At 43.2% G+C, this 18264-nt stretch overlaps 1 long non-coding RNA gene across 2 annotated transcripts in view; it reads left to right on the top strand.

Annotated features, from left to right (window-relative positions):
* Positions 1–10221, top strand: part of LOC113620698 (uncharacterized) — a 32096-nt gene extending 21875 nt beyond the window's left edge. Inside the window, exon 5 of one of the 2 annotated variants that reach the window (XR_003432881.1) lies at positions 8442–10221. This is a non-coding gene — a long non-coding RNA (uncharacterized LOC113620698). Of the gene's footprint in view, positions 1–340; positions 1556–8441 lie in introns of those variants that run through there. The other variant, XR_003432880.1, reaches the window with a different exon arrangement.
* Positions 10222–18264: the final 8043 nt, after the last annotated feature.

Raw genomic sequence — 18264 nt, 5'->3', positions numbered from 1 at the left:
TAGAGGACTAGAAGTTTCTTCTCTGTTGAAGTTCCAGACTGGGGATACCAGGCCTAGAGGAGCTCAGGGCCAAGGTGCTGGCCTGAAAACAAGAGATTAAGTTAAATTCTCTTTGCTAAGTGTGGGAATAACCTACTTTCAAAACCCCAAGTGATGCTTTCAACCATCTCTAACTATACCCCAGCAGCAGGCATTCTAGGAAACTCCACTCTGGTCCCAGCCATCTTTGTTGGGCTGGGAAAGGAGAATGGAGGGGGTTGTGATGAACATCTGCTTCCAGGCTCAGAACATGTTTGGGAAGGTGTTCTCGTTCTCTTCTTTTCTCTTTTCTTCTCCCCAGAATCTATTGTTTGCTACTCCTGCTATTTCATTCCTCAGCATCTTATCAGGCTCCCAAGAATGTCCTGGACAAGTCAAGGAACAGGGCGAGCCTTATTCATTTCTAGTTTAAGAAATGACTGAGATGGTGTCTGAGTTATATCTGGTTCTGTTTCTACCACGGGTGAACTGGACATCATAGAAAGACACAGCTAGATGATCAAGCACAGTATCTTTTTTTAAAATTAATTTTTATTGGAGTATGGTTGCTTTACAATGTTGTGTTAGTTTCTACTGTACAGCAAAATGTATCAGCCATATATGTACACATATCTCCTCCCCTTTGGACTTCCCATTCGGGTCACTACAGTGCATTGAGTAGAGTTCTCATTCGTTATCTATTTTATACACAGTGTCAGTAATGTATATGCAAGCGCAATACCTAATAGCTAAAACAATCACATTTTTATTCGTAACTAAAATTTAGAATCTTATGGTAGAGAAAAGATGGCTTTCCCAGGTTCAAGTGCCCAGGAGCCTGACGCCACATGCCATCTGCTGGTGTTAAGCTGTATCGCTCGGCAGTGACTCCAGAGGGAACAAAGGGAACTCTGCTCTCCTTGGGAGGGGGAGGCTCCCACGGGCCCTCTGCTACAGGTTTTAGACCTGAACAAGTCCAGACCACGACCTTGAGAGGAATGAGGAAAATAAGGACTATTTTATTTTGGCATGTATCTCAAAATTGTCATCATTCACATAAAGTTCATAACCACAAAGACATTCCTACTTATTTTCTCAGGTGTTATGAAGCTTTGACATGGGAAGAAAATATCACTTCTAGAGGCATAAATTAGGCTGATTCAGAGTGCCCTGATGTATACAACAATCCTCCTCTCAAAGAATATGGCATCTTCTTAAGGAACCCTGTCTCAGACTCTGTACCAGTCCAAGTGTACGCAATCTTGTGTCCTACCCGATGATTTTCCCTGAGCTCCAATCCTTGTTCACTGCCGGGGCGGGGGAGTTCAACAGCTGCCAGATAGCAGATCACACAACTCACACCCTTTTCCATAGAAAATATCACTAAATAGCCTTAATTAATGGGTGCCAATTTTACTTTCTTCCCTCTTCCTTGTATTAAATTGCCTTTGTTCAAAGTTAGTTTATTTGAGCAACAAGGACTTGGCCATCTCACGGTGTGCATGGTACGGAGGCCCCTGGAATGACCTTGTATGGTGACAGGTTTACTCTCAGGGTTTACTCCCCACCTTTTATGAACCAAAACACACACACACACACACACACACACGTTTCCCTCACAGGGCACACATTCTTTTTTTTTTTTCATTTTTTTTTTTCGGTAAGCGGGCCTCTGGCTGTTGTGGGCTCTCCCGTTGCGGAGCACAGGCTCCGCGGCCACGGCTCACGGGCCCAGCCGCTCCGCGGCATGTGGGATCTTCCCGGACCGGGGCACGAACCTGTGTCCCCTGCATCGGCAGGCGGACTCTCAACCACTGCGCCACCAGGGAAGCCCACACATTCATATCTGAGGCAACAATCCAGTCAAATGAGTGGCAGAAAAATAACACCATTATCCTTACATATTAAAAATATTCTTAAGTCCAACCATGGTTTGCAAGTTGTAGCACCAAATACTCTATAGATGCAAAAAAAAAAATAGTAAATATAGTATTGTCATAGACCCTGTGATTCCAGATGCCAAGCCCATCAGCCTAGAAGTGGAAGAGATTTCTGAGTCGTGCTCAGCCAGGGCACTTTGACAGCACACATTCACCGGCGGGTATCAAACTAAAATATCCAATGGATCCTTTCCCTTACATTTTGCACAGTGAATACAATGAGCTGTTAATTGATGAAGCAGTTGGCTTGGCACCTGCCCTGACTGTTTCCTGCAAGGACAGACAGGTCTAGAAAACACGACCAGGAGGATTGGGAGTTAGCGGAGAGGGCGGTGGGGGGCAGGTGGTGGTATAGGGGTCTTTTCTAATCCTCCACAAGTCATTGGGGGAAACTTCGACTGGCCAGCATCTTTGTTCTGCTCTGAATCTATGGCCACCCTAATGGCCAAGGTGCAGATTCCAAATTCTTGGGTCAGGTTTTACATTTTGGCCTCCAGGTACAGACAGAAATTGGGAGGTGGGGTGGAGAGGTATTGGAACAAGTCTGGATATCCTGAAAGCTGAGTTCTAGACCCGGGGTTGCCTGCAGTTAGCTGAGACCTTCACAAGTCGATTTATCTTCCCAAGCTTCCATTTTCTCATCTTCCAATTCCTACACTTACTTTCTTGTCGCTCCCCCCTGCCCACCCATTTCCCCTTTACGAACTGGGGAAGGGGATGGAGAGCAGTAGCAGTTCTGCGAGCCCCCTCCTCAGGGTGCTAGAGGAGTGAGCTCAAGTTCCATGCGGCAACTTTGAAATACACAAGCCTGGTCCTCCCCACCCCTGCATTCTGGCCAGCCCTTCATTTGTCCTCTCCTTTCTCACTCTTTTCCTTTTTCCCTCCCTTGTTTTCTTGCCTGTCCCTCTCTGTCCCCATTGGTAACCTCCTTTTCCTGGTATCTAATCAATCCTCCAATTCTGTTGCACTTCACTGGCCTAAGAGGCTATGTTCCCCTGGCTATGTGTTATTTCTTTTCTTTTTTTTTGGCCGTGCCACACAGCTTGTGGGATCTTAGCTCCCCGACCAGGGATTGAACCCGGGCTCTCGGCAATGAAAGCACAGAGTCTTAACCACTGGACCGCCAAGGAATTCCATATGTGTTATTTCTTTTAAAAAATATTGTATGTATGGGTAGCTGGACTCACTGCAGAAATTTTATAAGATGTAGAAAAGCACATAATCATAATAACGATGATGATGAGGAGAAGGACAGCTAAGGTTCATAAGAGCTTGCTGATTGCTGGGCACTGTTGAAAGCACTTCACGGGTATTCATTCATTCAACACCCCAAGAACCCTACAAGATAGGTACCGTTATTGTCCCCTTTTGGCAGGAAAGGAAACTGAGACACAGAGAAGTTAATTAACATAAAAGAGAATGCTAAAAATTACCCATAAGATCGTGCTGAGAATAACTATGGATAACCAATACGGAATCCTTATATCTGAATGAATGGAAGGCCACTTGCCTCATGCATGCATTTATTCTTTCAAAAACCATTTTGCCACAACTGTCCTGGAGCCAGTTGTGGATTGAAGGACCTCTTCTGATAACTGATTTTGAGGCATGGCCTTTTGTCATGGAGTGCAGAGGGAACTTCTGGCCAGTGGAAGAAGTAGGCTGAAATCCACTGCCATCCTATATCCCTATTCCCAGATCCAGTCGTACCAGAGACAAAAATCCAAGCAAGAACCCAGGGTCTTGCCAAGAGCCAGCTTTGGAATTGAGGGTATTAAAAATTATAACCCCAAAGCAGCCACTACTGCTTGGAAGCAGTCATTTCAATGACTGACATATGTACTAGAGGAACAAGTGTCATCTTACTAACAGGCTCTCATTAGTGATGGCAGCAACTATAAAACACATACACACCATGCACTTTTAATGACATGGGAAAGTGCTCATGATGTGTCAGAGGAGAAAAGAAAACCACAAAACAGAATGTGTGTATGTGGTATGATGGCAAACATTCTTCAAAAAAAAGGGGGGGGCCATATGCATTGAAAAAATACTGGAAATTTTTTTGAAAAACAAACAACTTAGTTATCCCGCCTAAAGAAAGGTTATATGGGATTTTCTTTTCTTTTAGTTCCCCAAATTTCCACAAAGAGTGTGTATTATTTATATTCTCAGAAAAAAAGTGAAAAATGTATTTTTAAGGCTGTACAAGTTGATTAACAGTTGAAAGTCAACATATTATATTCAGATGAAATTCAGAGTTCCTAATTATCTTTTAAAAGGGAAAAAAACTAATATTTACTTGCTAATCATTTTGTCCTACATTGCCTGACGCAAGCTTCATAAGGCTTTGTAAGGTCAGTAGTCTGTTGCTGCAGAGGCATTAAGTGATGTGAGCAATATCACTTGATTGTTATAGGGCGGAATGCCCCATTCCAGCTGGCTCCCAAACTCACATTGTTCTCCTGGCCAATGGAGTTCCACCATTTTATTTTCTAACACAAGCCTAATAACCTACTTTCGTCTGTAGCTCTTTGAAGCAATGATGGAGAGTAAGAATGGGAAGGGAGGCAGGGGGGAGATCTCAGAATCTGCTGAAGGCTGCCAGGTGATCCAGATCTGCTCTTACTCTATCCTCTGTCCCCCAAGGGTGCAAGGGTGCGGTATTATGGGGGGGACACTGAGTCAGCAGCATGATTTCCAGGACAGTGAGAAGGCCCATCACATCAGCAGACTACCTCTCTAGAGACATCCTTTGGCTTAAGATTCTTTGTGCCTTTAGCTAAAATGCAAACGTCTCTGAGCGTAAGATTGCCTTAAACGGTATCACTCCTGAGTATAAATAAGTTTGTCAGCTTGACTCCCAAGTCGTCGAGAGGCTGATTATGAACACCCAGAGAAAGACAGATACACAGAAGACAAGAAGGGCATCGAAAAACCACTAGAATCTCCGTGCCCTTCTGCATAGCCCTGCCTGCCAATGGCTGGCCTTGATTATAATATTTAGGTTTCTGTGTTTATATCCTGTCAAGGGAAAGCAGAATATCACATTCTATCAAGTCACTTGAAAAGAACCACTGATTTACAACTCCAAGGCACTAACAGAGTGTTTGATTTAAAGGAGTGTATCTTTGTAACTGTAATAAACACACCACACTCCAGAAAGTCTGCAGATAGCTTCTCTGTGAGTAAATGGCGAAGAAGAACTAGGACTTGTTTATATTTCTTCCCTTTCCTAAGGGTTATCAGGGCCATTTTCATCACCTTGGAGGGAAAACAAATGATCAAAAGATGGATGACCCCTCGTCCCTTCCATATCTCCTTCTTGGTATGTCAAAAAGCTTTCCAGCAAGTCAGGGCAGGCTAATTATTTTCTTCTAATCAATCAGCTATTTTAATGATGTATGACACTCCCGATCTATCAGTACCATTAAGATAACGTCTGCTGTGTTGGTCTGCAGCTAGTTTACAGACACGTCACTAGCCAACGTGGACCCTCCAAAAATCCAAACTCATGTTCGTCTGGGCCTCAAGAAGGAAAAAAACTCAGACCTGGAATCAGTGCCTAGGTGGAACTGATTTGAGGAATTATTGAAATGCAAGGCTGCCCGCCAAAGCCTACCACAGAACCTGAAATTTCCACTTGTTCCTCTGAGTTTTTTCTTGGTCTTCAGAAGTCACTGTTAAAATTAAAAAACAAAAAAACCTTCCCTGAACATAGCTAGGTGCTGCCATCAGAAATCTTTGTCAGAACAGCTGCCTTTAGCAGAGAGCAAAGACGCAGAAAGAAAGATCCAGAATAGAGTCTAAGTGTCCCAGCTCTACCATCGAAGGGAGGCATGAATAGAAGGGAGAATGTGAGGGTCCTTGGGAAAGGCATGGAAGAGACAGCATTCGGAGTTAGGAAATCCTGACGGGGCATGGACCTGAGTTAATGAGAACAAAATCAGTTTTGCTGCCTAGGTGGCGTCTAGCCGGCCCTTCAGCCCCTCGGGTCCTAAGCAGAGGCTCTCATCCTTCTCAAGGGCCTGAGTTCACAGCTGTGGGAAGCAGAAGTCTCCTGGTGGCCAGCAGGGAAAGCAAGCGTGGGAAGAAGGAGGCTGGCCTCAGCCTTCCTAATGGCCTCACCCCAGGACTGGCCTCTCCTTCTCCTCACTTGCTCTGCGGTTCAGAGGCACCTCCAACAATCTCAAGAAATCAGATTGGGAAGTCGCTGGGCTCGGTCTCCCCAGCTGACAGCGGCCCTGGCCAGATGTTGCACCGGAAGCCTTCACACACCTCTCCCATTAGGCGGTAATGGCACCCGGGTTGCAGGGGGAGGGGCACCAGGCTGCTGGGCCCCAGCTGGCAAGCAGCTTTTGTTCTGGATGACTTCAGCTTGAAAATCTGCCTTAAGAATGGTCTCCTCTCAAAGGAAAGGAAAACCCTAGTGAGGCATGGACACAGGCTGCTTTCACTCCTGAATGGGGCCTGCAGGGAGGGGAGGGGGCCATCCCATCCTCTCTGTTGATAGACAGCTCTTTGTTCAACAGGAGAAACAGAGTTTGGACACCACCACCAGCCCTGCCACTTGGCAGGAGCCACCGGGACTGGCCGGCTTTCCCCGCACTCTGTCTTTTTCTGTGGAATGTATAAAAATCTGTAGGCTCCTCGCAAATGTGTATCATGTGACTATGGCATTCCAGACGCTGGCGCTGGAGATGCAAAGAGGAATAAGTCGTGCTTCCTGTCCTTAGACAGTTCACTATGGGGGGAGAGGGGTCCAGAAATATAAACATGCAATCACAATATGGTGTCGTAAACACTAATAAAGATCTATATGGGTAGTGAGAAGACACAAAAGAGAGACAAGAAACAGCTTCACAGAAGAAGAAAGGGTGGTGTTGGGTCTTGAAGCAGAATGCGCAGTGAGTTTAAAGATCAGGCAAAGGGGAAAAATACAGTCCTGATAGAAGGACCTGCATGTGCAAAGGCAAGGAGGCACTGGGAAATTGTGCCCCATATCATTGCCTGTGTTCTCGGTAAGAATTAAGAGGAAAGACTTAAGAATTAGGAATTAAGAGGAAAGACTTCCCTGGTGGTCCAGTGGTTAAGAATCTGCCTTCCAATGCAAGGGACACGGGTTTGATGCCTGGTCAGGGAACTAAGATCCCACACGCTGCAGGGCAATTAAACCCAGGTGCCGCAACTTCTGAGCCTGTGTGCTCTGGAGCCCGTGGGCCACAACTAGAGAGCCCACGTGCTGCAACTACTGAACCCGTGCACTCTGTTGCCCACGCACTGCAACTAGAGAGCCCATGTGCCACAACTAGAGAGAAGCCCACACACCACAACGAAAGATCCGGCTTGCCGCAATGAAGATCCGGCATGCCGCAACTAAGACCTGATGCAGCCAAATAAATAAATATTTTTTTTAAAAAAAGAATTAAGGGGAAAGAAATTCAAACATTTATTTATCCCTTCGATAGATATTTGTCGGATGCCATCATATGTTTCAAGCACTAGGGTATGGTGAGTAAACATAAGTGGATTTGGCTCTCCTGGAGCTTATAGTTTAGTCATGGAGATAGCAAATAAGCAAGCACGTAAATTACAAACGAGAGCAGCTCTTTGAAGGAAGCAACCAGAGTTCTATAGTAGAGAAAAAGAAAGGTGGGTAGGTTTGCTTTAAATGGGGTGCCAGGGAGGAGTCTTGGAGTTGTGAGGGAGAATCATCTGGAGAAGAGCCTTCGAGGTTGAGGACACAGCCTATGCAAAGGTCCTGAGGCAGGAAGAAGCTTGAAAATTTGGGGAAGTCAACAAGGCCAGTGTGAATGGAAGGTAGGGACAGAAGGGAAGGGTAGGAGATAACTGTTAAGATCTGAGGGGCCAGATCATGCAGGGCCTTTTAGGTCAAAGCAAAGGGTTTGAGGTTTCTTCCAGGTACAAGAAGACACAGAATAGTTTTAAACAGGAAAGAGAGACATAATCTGAATTTAGCTGGAAAAAAAAACAAAGTCAAAAGTAAAATTTAGGGGGTCAATAAGGGAGCCTTTGTCCATGGCCCCATAAGATGGCAGCTCTGTCAATGGTGGTAGCAGTGCATATGGAAGGAATGATGGATTTATGATATTAATTTGTCATTCCAGTTCCCTTTCCTGTCTCACAATACTTTCTCTTTTTTTGGAAGTCATAGTTTAAGCCCTCTGAGAATAGTATACCACTTGCCTTTACCCTTCCACTGTAAAAAGTACTTGACACATGTCATCCTTGATCTAGAAAAGAAGCAAGACTCCAGTCCAATGGCCTTTCATCCCACGAGGCTCTGGGAGCTTCTCTGGCCTTCTTTGTTTATCTTCTCTGCCAACCCTGTCCAGAGCACCCACCTCAGGCTGGTTTTAGAGAACTGGGCATAGAGAAAAGAAGCTGAGGCCAATCTCCCTCCTCCCAAACACAAAGTATCCATTAAAACCTGTTCTTCCATAGTGTTTTCTTGCTTCCTAGGGTCTGGGGAGAAGATGCTCACAAGACCAGCCTGCGGCAAGTATTTCTGCAGGTGGCACCCTTGGCACCTTTCTGACCTGTGTTACATTGTCTTGTCTCCATCCGTGACTTTGAGGTCTGTCAGTTCATCCACCTACTGCCACTCCAGGAGTCGAAGAGCACGCACACGGAAGAAGATAAAAAATGCTCAGATTGGCTTGTAATTTATAACCTGACTCCTTCCAAAAATTCTTGAGAGAAGCCTCAGTCATACTCAGGGTCCTAATCAGCTTTAAGAAAGTCTCCGCACAGCCTCCCCTTTTTAGAAATATGAAGATTTATGTCATAATCTCTTTTACCAAACTTCATCAGGCCTTCACTATGCTTTGCAGGGACTGGAAGATGATTGTGCCGTGAGTGTGTGTGTGTGTGTGTGTGTGTGTGTGTGTAATCTCCAATGTGAAACAGTAGAATTTATAAAGTACTTTCCCATATATTTCTCCTTTAGTACTTACTACAACCCTATTTTACAGGTGAAAAACATGAGTCTCGGAGAGGTAAAGTTATTTGGTGATGGGCATCCAACTTATAAGCTCCAAGAAAGTAGAGTCAATGTCTGCATTAATCTCCATTAAATCTCCAGAGCCTAGCACAGTGCCTGACACAGACTAGATTTCTGATAAGTATTTTTTGAATTAATTAACAAGTGAGTTAATTGTAACTTAATGAAATTGAGATTAAAATTCTGAATTCCAACCTTTCTATCCACTATGAATTGATTCCCTCTGATAGCACAGTGCATTTATCTACAGAAATCTGAACAAATGAAAGCACTTACTCAACTCAGTCTTGTAGCTTAGAAACATTTTTGTGTAACACATATCAAAGTCGTGCCCCATATGAATGAGTCTATCCATTTGGTGTATTGTGGGCAGAATAAGGCTGTGCGGCAAGGAATTCTCAGATTAGGGTTTCTCACTGTGCTTTGACTCTACGACCCTTTGTGGTGCTACACACCCCTCCCCCACCCCAGCCCCCAAAATATACATACACATTTTGCACACCATTTCATGGAGTGCACAAACTCCCTACTCAAGTTCAAGACTATCTTTGGGGGCTTCTTTGCCAAAATGGATGTTTAATGTATAGTAAGTTCCTCTGATAAGCTGTATGCCCCCACAGGGTACATGGCTACTGCTGGGCTTCCAAGGGTAAGAAAGGAAGTAAAGAGAAACAGAAGGTCATGAAAAGTGGTGCTCTTTATTGCATCTGCAGCAGAATGGCAAGCAGCTCACTAGAATTTCTAACTGGCTTGGAATGTGAAAGGATAGGAATAGGAAAGGTTGGTCAAATAATTCTTTCAGATGCTTCTACTCAAGAAATCTCAGAGCAGTCTGCTGGTTAGTTGACTAGTTTTTCATTTATTTCTGAGGAATGAGAGAAGGTTGATTGTCCATCTGAATCCTTGCTGACCTGTGGCTGGGAGCTGTCTGACACGTTGCATCAAGTCTTGGCTATTTGTATATATATGACTGAATAAATGACTGATTTATCCTCAGAGAATTCTGAGTCCCAGGCCATCTTTTTGCTCCTTTCCCCCACTAATATTCTTGGTAAATACAAATAGAGTGGTTTTATAAACACTCTTTTAATAAACCCCAGAAATTGAGCCAAGACTAGCAGCTACAATTCTGCTTTCAGGAACAGGTTCCCTTGCCTCAGATCATTATTCTTTGTGAAAATACCACATTCAGTTAAACAGACTTGCTGGTGTGGTCAAAAAAAAAGGTAAAATGCAAGATAAAAGACCTTTTGTAGGGGCTTCCCTGGTGGTACAGTGGTTGAGAGCTCACCTGCCGAGGCAGGGGACATGGGTTCGTGCCCTGGTCCGGGAAGATCCCACATGCTGCTGAGCGGCTGGGCCCATGAGCCATGGCCACTGAGCCTGCGCGTCTGGAGCCTGTGCTCCGCAACGGGAGAGGCTACAACAGTGAGAGGCGCGCGTACCGCAAAAAAACAAAAAAAAAAACAAAAAACCTTTTGTAGGGAGGAATGAATGAAGTAAAATAATTCTTCTGCCAGCTCAAATACATCTAAATATCTCTAGAGTTCCATGACCTTCAAAATAAAGATGAATTTGTGAAGATTAGCAGTGACAGCCATGGGAAGTAGAGAAAGATAGCAGAGCCCAGCCGAGCTTTCAATGAGGAAAAAAGAATTCAACCATTGAGAATTCAGGGGCCCCAAATCCTATATATAGCAACTGAGCATAATGTAAGCTTCCCATATTCTGCTTGCTACCACCGTGCCCTCACTTTAGAAAGGCAAGTTTCTCCAACAGAATGAAAATCATATGCTATCTATGTACAATATATTTTTTTAATTATGAAAGAAAATGTATAAAACAAATACACATGTAACAAACCAAAATATACTTAACAAGATAATATATAATAAAAATGTGTTAATATATACCTATATGTATAATGCATTAATAGTTAAGCAAGCTTGAAAGCAAGAAATAATGATGGTAAATGTGCATTTAATGCTTACCATGTGCCAGGCACTGTTCTCAGGATTTCATATATATTAACTCATTTGACCTTCACAGCAACTCCATGAGGATACAATTATAATCCCCATTTCACAGTTGAGGAAACTGAGGCACAAAGAAGTTAAGTAACTTGCCCAGAGTCATACAGCTAGTAAATGGCAGAGCTATTTTAATTCTAGGTTGTCAGAATCTAGACTATTCTAAAAAAAAAGAACTCAATGTAGAAGTTGAAGATGGAATTTCCCATGGGCGTGTTGGAGCTGAAATACACTGGGCCGGGGTAGTATCAGCTCTGAAGGGCAAGTGTTGAAATCACATACCCCTGTGTGCTGTAAAACTGAACCCCAAATTATGCCTAAAGCCAAACACTGGGACATTCTGTCTTGATGTAGCACTAGGAAAACTCTGCCTGCTGGTTGGGGATGTGGCTCTGAAGAGGGGGAAAGTCACTTGAAAGAAACAGAGATCCCAGGACCACTCTGTCCAGGAGTGGGTTCTGAATTCACACTCCCTTCATGAAATGGGAATGAGAAGTTAACATAAAAACTGGTCTGCAAGCAAACTTTGGGCCTCCCCCAAAAGATGTCTCCCATGAGAAACAACTCTCCCTGAACACGAACTCAGAAGCACATAGGAAACAAACTCCCATGAAAGACTGTGAGCAGATATACAAGAACAGAGACAACTGAGCAATCTGAAAGAGGTTTTCAACTAGAATTTTTTTCTAAAAAATTCAAGAGAACAAGAAAGAAACATGCAAAAAGAAATATTTTGGATAAATAATAAGAGAATTTCTAAAAAGAGGCAAATTTATACTCTAGTTATGAAAAACAAAGTGCTTTAAAAACCTTAATACCCGAGTAAAACAGCAAAGTAAAGCTGAGGAGAAAATTAATAAATTACAGATAGATGTGAGGAAATCACTCAGAACACAGTTCAAAGAGATAAAGAGATGGGGCTCATAAAAGAGAAAATAAAAGATATGGAGATAGAATGAGAAGCCCAACATGTGGAAGAGAGGTATTACTTGAGGAGATGATGGCAATATGTTTTTATACATAAAGAAAATTATGAATCCTCATATTGAAAAAGAACATGGAATCCAAAGATGATAATTAAATAAAAATCCATACTTAAACATATTACTGAAATGACTTCACATAAAAATAGTCTCCTGAGGAAAAGGCATATTACCTTAAAAGAAATGATCATCAGTTTAACTGCTGACTTCTCGTCATCAATGATGGATTCCAGAAGACAATGGATTAATATCTTCTAAGTACTGATGGGACACAACCGTTAGCTTTTTACAACCAGTTAAGGTAACACTCTTAAATGACAACAAAATAAATACCTTTTTAGACTTCCACGAACTAAGGGTTTACTACTAAGACTTCACTGAAAGAATTACCAAAGGACATACCTCAGTAGGAACAAAATTTAAGAGTAAGATTCAAGAAGCATTGGTGAACAAAGAAACAAACAAAACATATAAGGAAATTTAAATAAGTATTGTCAGTGGGAATACATTGCTCTGGTCAGCAATAATACAGAGAAAGAGGGTCACTTTGGAATTAGGGAGTTTTGAGGTCTAATTCAGGAGAAAAATTGACATTGATAACCTTCACACTTTGAAAAATACATCATAAATGTAGCAGTATAAAGTATGCTAATTGAGTAAGATGGTATTTTCTAGTCTGTTAACTAGTCATTATTAAAGCCCTTGAGATGTTTTCTAAAAGTACAGATTCTCAAGCCCCGTTGTTTATTTTTGCACAGCACATCTGGAGGGGACCTTTGCTTCTGTATTTTTTCAAAGTCCCAGCTAATTTTGCTGGGAAATCATAGTTGGTACTAACTAGCTCAGTAGGACACATCCTCTAGGTTCTTGCCCCTTGGATCTCCGAGATGGAGTGACAAGCTATGAGCCAGATCCCACTGGAAAAACTGATGCACCATAAGAAGAAGCACTTGAAAAGTGTCCTGGAATTATAATGGGAAAAGTCTCTTTATCCTCCCTGGCATGTAATGTTTTTCCAGGTGATTGGTTTAAGGAGGTAATTTAGTAGATCCTGATAATTGGAAACAAATTATTTTGAAGTGATTTAAATTGTTATATTGGCAGGAATTGACTATTTAGGCATAATGAGTTTAATTGAGTGTCAGGAAGTGTTTTTTACAATGATGTAATAACTGTTCACATTCTGTTCGAAATAGCAGGGAGCTTTAAATGTTTGAAGTGACTGAACAGTGCTGCTTGTGAGAAAGTGCTTTTTAAAAATATGTAAACATTATTAGCACCTTCTTTAGCCTGGTGACTTCTTACCATGACTAAAATAGGATATCACTTACCAAAATCCTTGATTTGAGGTCCCATGATCTATTTCTGAAGAATATTTATCAGTGGGGCCCAATTCCCCAAACTTAGCAATAGATGCTCTACATATGAAAAGCCAAAGTCTAGGGAAGTATAAATTTACTTCTTTTTCTAACACTTGCTATACTGAATTTGGGGGATTAAAAAAAAGTGTGCAGTGTGTTATATTAAAGCCCTCTCCCTTTGTCTGAAGTCCTTGGGGTATGGGAATGGTGGAATTCAGAAATCATGACCTTCACCTATAGAGTTAAGCATATCCAAGGTTGAGTTACGGGAGAATTATCCCTCAGTTTTTCCCATTTACAGCAACCCCAAAAGAGCACGATTCTGTCCCCTCAGTCACAGTGGATTGCTACTACTCCTCCGAGCCTCTTCCCTCTGTTAGCCTGTGAATGCCTCAAGAGCAGGGTCTTGTTAACCAGGCAGTCTCCAGGTCTAGAATTGTGCTTGGCACAAAATGGGTACCCAGTATATTTTTGTTTCTGATTGACTGAGTGAATAAATGAAGTCCCTGAGGTCAATGCACTTATCATCATCTCAGAAAAACATTTCATCCCCTTTACATGAACCTCTGCCCCATGTAACCTGGGCTAGTTCAGGATTTGGTTCACACAGGTCTGTACTTTCCAATATGGTAGCCACATGTGGCTATTTACATTTACACTGATTTAAATTAGATTAGATTTCAGTTCCTCAGTCACACTAGCCACAGATTAAGTGTTCAATAGCTTCATATGGCTAAAGGCTACTGTCTTGGACAGCACAGCTATAGGGCTGTCTGTCACTGTAGAAAGTTCAGTTGGATAGGGTTGCTATAGATAGACCCTTAGCTGGGACTCCTGGAGCTCTATACCCATCTCAGATTTAACCAGTTAACAGTGTGACTGGGCAAATCACTCACGTTCACATGAGCATGCTATTCCCTTTGCCCGAAGCATTTTTCCGTCATGGGGTAGTCTAGTTAATTGCTTCTCATCTTCTAGGTCTAATAGCCCCAGCTAGGTCAAGGCCTCTCATGCAACCTTGTGCAATTTCTTACCAAGGTTAATGTTTTACATATTTTTTTTTCTAATTTTTAATTCTTTTTTTTACCATTTTTAAAGTTGAAGACACTTTCTACATTTTTATGATTACTCGATTAATATCTCTCACAACAAACTGTCAGCTCTAGGACAGGAACAAGTCTGGATTTGTTCAGCATTGTACCCCCAGTGACCAGCAAAGTGAGTGGCACATAGTAAGCACACAGTGCTCTTTGAACAAATCAATGAATGAACCATCGGTTTCAGTGTCTCTGCCACTGCAAGTGGTCGGTGCTCTGCTGGGCTGACATTCAGCTAAGAAACACAGACATGGACATATCTGTTGTTCACAGCCATCATCCCTTTGATCGCTAAGGATGTGCATTCTGCTCCATTGTTGTCTGGGGTAAATATTTGCAACATCACCCCTGGTGATTCACCAGCACAATTTAGACCTTTGAGGTAAATAGCCTGACTGTGCCAGTTGAATATCCACAAGCAGGAGAAGAACATAACATTTCATCTAGGATTTGAGGCCGGCACTGTTAACCTTCCTTATAGAGGAGCCACGCATCCCAACTCTCCATCAAGTCAAAAACCTGACACTGAACCCTGGACTGTTTTCTGGACAGTAGCTCTTCTCTAAAACCCACCACCTCCGGGGTTTAACATCCAGCCCAACTCTCAAGATTACATATAGGAAGTTAGAAGACATACAGGTCAATGCTCCAAAATTCTAGCCACATTTCTCCCAAGTGCCCCTGAGGTTTGCAACTGTCCAGGCTCTCCTGAGCATCATCCCAGAACTCTTGTTTCCGTGGAAACTTGAGGCAGTGGGGGCAGTTCCAGCCGAGTCTCCTGAAGTGGTTCAGATCTGCACATATCACAACCATCGAGTACAGGCAGACCAAAACAGCAACAAAAAGAGCTGCCCACTCGGGCTCCTGCGAGCCTTCAAGGCTGAGTCCATGTGGCTCTCACTCAGAAACGGAAGTGGAAAACCAAATAAAGTCAACTCCATGGAGGTCCTGGGGACTTAACACTGAGCAGCCACACAAATACCAGAGTGATGCATCATGATTCATGTTCTTACAATAAATGCCTAAGAAAGTCATAAGAATTTGGCACTTAGTATAAAGCATTGGCAAGACGGCTCAGAGTTTTCTGCCAGTTGTAAAGTGTGGCCTGGGACATTTTCTCCCATTGAGCAATATGCATTAGCAATGTTATCTATAGTAGCAAAGGAGTTACTCATAAAACTTTATTAAGTGACGTCAAGACTTTTTTTTTTTTTCATGTTCTTTTCTGTTCTGGGAGAGGCTTTAGAAAAGACACTAAGTTGTTGTTTTTCCCAGTAAGTCCATACAAGCCCAATATTAGAAGATGAAACACATACCTAGAGGATTAGCAATCCAGGAATCATTGACTTAATACTGTTTATACTTATAGAATAGACTCTGCAGAAGAAGCAAGTTAAAGCAAAGAGCATTCCTATAGAGAAAATTCCTCTATTACCATTTAGGGAATCATGAAAAGGAAGGAAGGAAGAAAGGAAGGAAGGAAGAAAGAAAGAAAAAAAAAAGACCAAATGGTTCTCTGGGCCCTCACAAGTATGGGAAAGGGTATGATGCCTCACCAGGAGAGGGGCTTTTCCATTTAGAAAAACAAAATTAACAAAATTGCATCCCCATGGTGGCTCAGAAGGCTAGTGGCCCAGCCAACACATCCATTCTGGCCAACTTTAAAGTGGACACATCCTTGCTGGCAAACCAATTAAGTGATGATCTGTGTGACTCCCTGAGGCAGCTAAAATAGATAGGGAAGGTGCAGGCCACTTATCTTGTACACTGAATGGATACCTCGCTGGCCGATGGCCTGATAGTGTGAATTCTTGGTTTAGGATAGAAGAGTTGGAAGAGACCTTGGGAAGAATTACTCTTCTCTGCCCTCCTGTTTGATATGAGGGGTGCCTGGACAGCATCTCCAATAATTTTCTATATCGACAGTCTCAAGCAACATGAGTCAGAGAGGAGATCCAGGGGATGAGGGGCACATTTGCAGGGCATCATCTGTCCACGGCCGTGGAAGGCCTTGCAGCATCTCTCCTCAGGCCCCCCTACTTCCTTGTGGTCTCTCTTGCATCTAGGTCTTTGCACATGTGGTTCCTTCTGCTTGGGACCCTTTCCACTCCCCACTCGTCATCAACCTGCCTGGCTAACTCTCCCTTATCCTTGCAGGCCTTCCTTCTGACAAGAAGCCTTCCCTGACTTGGGAAGTTTAGGTTTGGTGCTGCTTCTCTGGCTTGTCCCACTAGGGTGAACAACCATCCTGGTTTTCCTGGGACTGAGGGACTTCCTGGGATGTGAGGATTTTAGCGCTGAAATCAGGACAGTCACCCTGTCTCCCAGGCTCCTTGTGCTTACCTTCCCCAGACTTGGGGTCTTCTACTGTAACTGCCTGCTTACTTGTAGCCCTAGAACAGCCAGTTCTCTGAAAGCAGGGATAGGGTCATTCATCTCTGGAATCCTGCTGCATGCCTAGCACAGCTGTGGCACATGGCAAATAAGCAAAAACCAAAACTGGAATAGGTACTTAGTGCTGAATGAATGAATGAATGAATGTAAAATTGACATTCTTTTTCATATGGGTCTCTCATTCCTGTCTCCTGCAGCCTCTCCCGCCATTCCTTGAATCCGGGTGTGGATCCTGAGACTTGCTCCCAGCACCCAGAGCAACTAACACATGCCCGGCAGAGGCTCCTGCATACAGATCACTGCACTCTTCCTTCCCACTCTGGGCCACCATTTACCGGCATAAAGAACCTAAGGCCTGGGAAATATATTTTTGTTATTGTTGATTTCTTTGGCTACCATTCATTGAGAGTTTACATGTCAAGCACTACGCTACGCCCTTTCATTCATTTTCAGATTTAATACTCAAAATAGCCCTACAAGTTTGTAGCCCTACAAGCCCTACAGTTGCCACCACTTCCCAAATGAGGACCCTGAGGCTCAGAGGAGTTAAGTAAATTGCCTGAAGTCCCACAGTTGGTTACAGGTGACTTGAAGCTAGAACCCAAGTCAGAAGTTTTTTGCTTTTAACCACTACCCTCTAGTGCCAGAAGCCGTCTGTGGTGTTGGACGGAGGCAAGCTGAGGGACTTTGCTGTCAAGTTCACAGCACAGTAAACTGGGGCCAGAGACACACAGGGCTGTTTTGTCCCTTACCCATCACCCATCCTGAGCCTGGCCACCTCTTGGGGGAAGGAAGTGTGGTTCAGAAGCATGTGTCCCTGAATTTCAGGGAAGACTGACCCAGTGGTTTTATGAGAGAGCTGAAAATAGCTGATAAAACAGGAAGGCTCTCAAACCCTTTATGTAATAAATGAGAAGCCAAGATCAAGAGGGGTAGAACTTTTATTCAAGGTAACACGGCCAGACAGTGGCAACACCAGGCCCGAAACTCTAATTTCTGACTTCCTGTCCATGTCAGCTCCCCACTTTCTTCCCCCATTCTATGACTATTAAAAACACACAAAGCTCTCTTTACCACATTCCTTGGGTTTTAAAGCCACTGCTCCTGCTGTCGTCCCTGCCCAATCCTAATATTTTTTTCTTTCTTTTTAACATTTGAGGAAGAAAGTGTTATTTTTTTGAATTCCACAATGTCACTGTAACATGTAATAAATACTTTTTATTATTTATTACCAAATGCTTAGGGGCCATGAAAGACTGAAAGCTCTTCTATTCCTTCTGATGCAGCTCTAACAAGTTTGCTCCAGTCACTGGTTGGGGTGGGGGTGGGGTGGCTAGACTTGGTGATTTAATCTTCTCAATGCCATTTGCTGTATCTGTAAGATTATGCTAGAATTGTAGGTGACTGGAAGATTTAT

Source organism: Aethalodelphis obliquidens, unplaced genomic scaffold, assembly GCF_003676395.1.
Source record: "Aethalodelphis obliquidens isolate GAN/ISIS:26980383/991018 unplaced genomic scaffold, ASM367639v1 scaffold8, whole genome shotgun sequence".
Lineage (NCBI taxonomy): Eukaryota > Metazoa > Chordata > Mammalia > Artiodactyla > Delphinidae > Aethalodelphis > Aethalodelphis obliquidens.
This window is presented reverse-complemented; position numbering and strand designations above follow the sequence as displayed.